Genomic DNA, 6,022 nt, shown 5'->3' with positions numbered 1-6,022 from the left:
TAATTTAAAGTTTGAATAGTTCTGAAGACTGGTTAGGCAGGGAAGATACTAGCTCTCACTCTAGAGTTCCCTCGGCTCCCTCCACCTAGGGGCCATTCTCGAATCAGTTTTTAAAACCATAAACCAAGTTGGGGGCTTTAACCTTTCACTTTAATGTTCTCTAACTTTACAGGCTTCAATGAATATTTTCCTATTTATTTGCACTCAATCATATGATATACATTCTCATTCATACAATCTCAAGTGATTCTTTCCAATTGTTGACTGAAATTTAAAGATTAATACTCTCCACAACTTTCAACCAACACTTTAATTACTTATTATTTTAAGGAGAAAGATAAAGAAAACCACTCAAAATCCACGAAGAAAACAAAACCACACTTTAGTTTAAAAGTAGAAATTATTGTCAAACCAACAAAAAGTTTCGATTAAAACCAAAAGTAGTTTATAACAAAGATAAAAACTTATCTCAAATCCTCCACCAAACTCTTGAAGTTCCTTTGAATCTCTTCTCTCTTACAATACTCTTAGCTCTCAAAATAAAACTAAAAATAAAAGGAAAAATAAATTTGTGGTGCCTGAAATTTTCTCCAAAAGTTTCTCCACGAACTCTTCAATAACTTTTTAGAAAACTTTAAGACTCTTTTTTAGAACTCCTCTAAAAGTATCAACTTTCTTCTTTTATAATTGTCTAAGTGTTATCTTGGTATCTCTTCAAAATGTGTCATGATTCGATGTATTTACCAAGGAATGTCTCCTTTCACAAGTCCTGTAATTATATTTTCGTCCTTGGTGGTTATAACCACCCATTTTAGCCAATAGGTGCCTAAAATGTCTCTTCAAAGTTTGTCAAAATGATTTAACCCGTCAAGTAACTATCACTGGCGCTTAAGCGTGAGGCCTCTGGCCCTTAGGCGTGGCCTTCTCTATTTCACCGGCGCTTAAGCGCTGGTTTTGGCGCTTAGGCACCAAAATACTTTTGCACAATTTTTGCATTTTTGCTCAAAATTTGATCATTTTTCACTCCTTTTATCATTTTTCACCATTTTACTTATACCTAAAAGAAAAACACATAAATACCTTCCATTAAAGTGCAATATCTCAAAAATAGGTATAAAAATGTGTCTAAAAATACTATATATTTTGGTGTATCAGTAGTCCCTCTTCCGTGTTGGACAGTAAGTGTTGTTCATCCTCTTGCAAATCAATGAAAGAATTGTTAACCTGCAGCACTATTAAAAATGCCCATAATAAATTCCGAGTAGCAATGAAATGAATGACAAAGTTAAGCATTAAAATTTATCATGAAGTAAATGTTTAACCTTTGCACGACCAAGCTTTCAGAAGGTCTCATGAATCTCTACTATTGCCCAACCATGATTTGTTGGCCATCTTAGCATGTGAGGCCTGGCCCCCGGAACATGAGGAGCAAACACAGATGTATGCTTGTAAAACCATAGCTGTGGATGTCTCATATCAGAAAGAGGAATGTCAAAACAAATAAAACTACAAAAAACATCTGAAGGAATATTATTTTTTGTATTAAACATAATAGTTATAGATAAAATAAAAACAAAACCCTTGATGTATCCCAATGACTGATTTTGTCTTAATTTAGTAGCAACGATGCTATCTTGATTGATGATGAAGTCACAAATGGCAGCAGGCCAATTATAAGTAGAAAATAACTGTACATTTTCACCAAAGGAAAGAAGTCTCGCGGGCACGCTAAAATCGCTCGATTGAAAAAATAAATTTGTTAGTAGAAACTTCTCGCAAGTAGAAACTTCAAGTATAACTGCTCAAAGGGAGTGGAAGAACCTCCTTCAGAGAACTTCTTCAGTTGGTCATTTATTTGTCTGGCATCCACAACAGACGAAAGGGTTTTCTTCCAAACAACTGCCTCCCCTTTGTTAGGCATACCTAATATCAGCGCCAAGTGGTCAGGATGCAAATTTACTTCTTTCTCGTCCATTCTGAACACCCTCCTTTCATTATCCCAACATCTCAAAATGTGTAATGTCAACATATTATTCTGTGGATATGGAGGCATATCAAAGAAGTGGAAGACATGCATTTCTTTCAATGAATTCTTTGTCTCCTCTGATACGAGATGTCTAAAAGTATCCAAAGCACCCCTTACTGTAAATGGATGACACCTATAGTTGAATGTCCTAGCATTCATAAACCTACAAATGAAAAGAATTAAAATAAGTACCATAAAAGACATTATAAAAGACATACAACATATATAACACCATGAAATCCTTGAGTGACACCCAAAATTAAAGCAATATAGCACATATACAATTATATTACATAAACACCAATTTGATAACACCTAAGGCAAAGCAAAATAACACATATACAACTTCAAAATACCAAATGAAATAATAAATGGGCATTATTAACTGAATAACACGCACTAACACAAAAATAACACTAACAATATTCAACTGTGTTATTCAGTTATTAATGAGTTTCCACACATATAACACCAAGAAAGCCTTCACTAAACACCAAAAATCAAAGTAATACAAGTGATATACGACTTCCAGACACATCAGCAAAGGACAATTGGTGTCATGCATTCAATAACATCCACTTACACAATCATAACACACCATAAACAACCAGTATGTCGTTCAGTGCAACTTCACACATCAGTAACGTTTTAAAGCAAAGCCATACACCACATATATAACTTTAATACACCAGATGAATAAAACATACGTATTATTAACGGAATAACATACAAAAACACAACAATAACATCAGTGAGGTCCATCTGTGTTATTTAATTATTAATGTGTTTAAACAAATATGACAGCATGAAATACATCAGTAACAACCAAATAATGATGTTATAACATAAGAATTATTCAATAAGAACACCACTTTAACAACACATCAATAAGACAAAGAAAACAGACTAGTCACAAGGCTATAACACTAAGATATCACAGCTATAATACATCAATCACAAATGGATAACATAATAGTAACACAATCTAGTAAAAAATGAATGCCAACTCAGCAATAACACAAGGGATACACCGCAATAACATTATGATAGCACAACAATAAATTAATTGAGTTCTAAAAAAAATACTATTTCTTGCAATGCATAACAGTACCTCGATGACTTTGGAGCACTCCTCTGTTCCTTGGTTTGCTTGTGACCCTTCATTTTTTGAAAATATCAAACCCTAAACCTCCAACTTCAAATGAAGAAACGGTTTTCCTCCTTTGCTGCAAACAATGGCCACCTTCTTTCAAATGAACAATGGCAACCCTCTGGAAACCCTAGCTCCAAAATCTAAGAGACGAAACGTCAAAAGGGTGCTTTTTTTACTCTTTGTGCTCCTTTCAACGCAAAAATATTTTCGTAACATTCTTAGGTTAGGGTCACGCCAGGCCACGGACGTTTTTTTTTTAAACCAGAATTTCAAATGGGCCCACCATGCCACGTGTCAACATCTCATTGGCCTCCGAATGGTTCTCTAAGTTAGGATGCCTGACCAAATGCACGCTCATCCACGTGATGATGCCCTAACAACTAACAAGGGAGGCTCCTGTGACCCTCTCTCATGCGCGACCGCACCACTAGCCGGTCAGCACTCCTCATTGGAAAATGCCTAGCCGCCGACCTCCTTCTCCCTCACTTGGGATGCTTGAGTCGCTTGCTCCCTTTCGCTCCCAATCTCCTTTGGTACAGCGGTCGTGCTAATGATGCCTCCCTACCACTAGCAACTCCTATGGTCTATGGTTGTCCTCTTTTTAAAGCATTGATCACTTCCCTACTCTCGATCGTCGGGCACCTTAGCATTCAGTCTCCCACATTTCTCTTGTGTGATTCCCTAAGAAGGTTTTCCCTCTCTCGGTCAGATCCCTTGCCGCCACCTGAACCTAGCTGACAAAATCTCCTTTGTCGGTGGATATCTAGTGGATATCCCACTATCAAACTGATACCCTCCCTTCCTGCTATGTCGGCAAGCCCTAGGGGTTAAAAACCTCAACGTCTAACCCCTCATGCAATTTTCCCTCTGTGTTTCTCTCTTTGGCAGAATAAAATATTGCATGTGACTCCAGATGCATTGTTGCATCCAGTTTCCCGTGGTGTTTCCTCTATTCGACAGAGAAAAAATATTGCATGTGAGTGCATATCCAATGAATTTTGCCACTTGTAAGGGATGAACCCACTAAAAAATATGAAAAGCTCTATATTTTAATACATGACCCTGCCCGACCTAACCTATTTTTAAGAAAACAAAACTCTTCACGACAAATCAATCTCCATTTTCTTTTATCGTCAATGGGTTCACATAGCATTATTCAACTACAATTTTGGTAGTTAGGATTTGGTCGTGTCAAATCCCTTGCATTGTTGGTCGTCGGATGCATAGCTGCCACATGATGTCTCTCTCATTATACGAGAAATATGGATGATGGATTTGAAAATAATGCCAAGAAGTTTGAAGTGGAGTTGAGTTTAGTTGTGCATGAAATGTGGACATTAATTTATGTTTTCATTTGTACTTTGAATCAATGGTGTTATATTACTATTCTTGTGTTTTTTGTGATGAGTTTTTGGAGGTAAATTTATTCTTGTGATGTTATTCAGGTGTTATTGATATGTTTTTCAAGTGTTATTGAAGTGGAATTGCAGCGATATTGCGGCAGTTTTGTGGTGTGGTATTCTCGACTGGTGTTTTTATGGTGTGTTAACCTCACTTTTGGTTGAGGTTTAGTTTTTCCTTTTTTTTTGTAGCCTGAGGCCTAGCCATAGGACTTTCCTATTGACTATTCTTAGAAGACTAGACATGGAACCCTCACCATTAGAAATTCTACCCTCTTCTCTACTCAACTTGAAGTTCCACATATTGATCCTAACCTCTAGTACCTAGTAGGTGGGTCACTATAACGGGAGCTCAAGGAGAGTTCCCATAGGACTGCTTGACCTTAGGGTTGACTTTGGGTGTTGCAGCCCTAGGGCTATGGTTGAACTAAGTCCACTACATAGAGAAACAAAAATGGGATTTCCTTTGGTCCATGGCTCATTTAGGGTGATTAGTTACCCAATCTAATCAAATATACCCATCTTGGCCTTTTGCCCCTAAACACCCCCAATTTACCAAAATACCCCTCCATAGCCCAAAATTCCAAAAAATTCCAAAAATTCCCATAAAATCACAATAAACCCCAAATATTCCCAATTTCATTTTTCTCAACTACCACATGATCCAATTTGGCCAATTTGACCATCTTTAACCAAAACCACCAAATTTGCCTTAAGGGCCCAAATTTTCCCAAATTCAACTCAAATGCCCATCAATTTGATCTCAATTGACCCTAATTCTAATTCTAAACTCAAATTAACTTTTTATATGGCCAATATAGACCAAATCCAAGTTTAATTGGCCCATGATTTGAGCCCAATTTTTGGTATAGGTTAAACCCCAATTTTGGTCACATGACCGAATCCCACCAAATTGAACCCATAGCTATACACCAAAATCAACCATAAATTGGTCTTGGTGAAGCCTCAAATCCATTTGATTTTGGCCTAAATCCAAAATTCCCAAATTTAGCCCCAAATTGGCTAAGTCCCCAAATTTCACCCAATTGATTGCCTAAACCTCCAAATTGGCACCTAATTCATATTGACAACTCTTCATAGGGTCCATATTGACCATTTAAAACAATCAATTTTGACTTAGCCCAAGGCTAACCCAAGCTAGGCTAGACCCAAGCCTAGCCCAACATGACCAAATTGACTAAAATTCAAAATTCCCTCAAATTGACCCTTCAATTGAGTTCAAAACCACTTCCATTCTTCACCAAAGTTGTTCCTTATGATCATATAAACCAAATGCAATATTTATTTGGCTCATTTGACATGGCTAACCTAGCCCAAACCTTAGTTTTGATCACTTGAACCCACTTGAACCCATGCACTAAATGTGACATAACTACCCTAAGGCCACCAAATTAACTCCACCACAACCATTAGTTGGACTTA

The sequence above is a fragment of the Phalaenopsis equestris genome, unplaced genomic scaffold (assembly GCF_001263595.1).
Source record: "Phalaenopsis equestris unplaced genomic scaffold, ASM126359v1 Scaffold000257, whole genome shotgun sequence".
Classification (NCBI taxonomy): Eukaryota; Viridiplantae; Streptophyta; class Magnoliopsida; order Asparagales; family Orchidaceae; genus Phalaenopsis; species Phalaenopsis equestris.
This window is presented reverse-complemented; position numbering follows the sequence as displayed.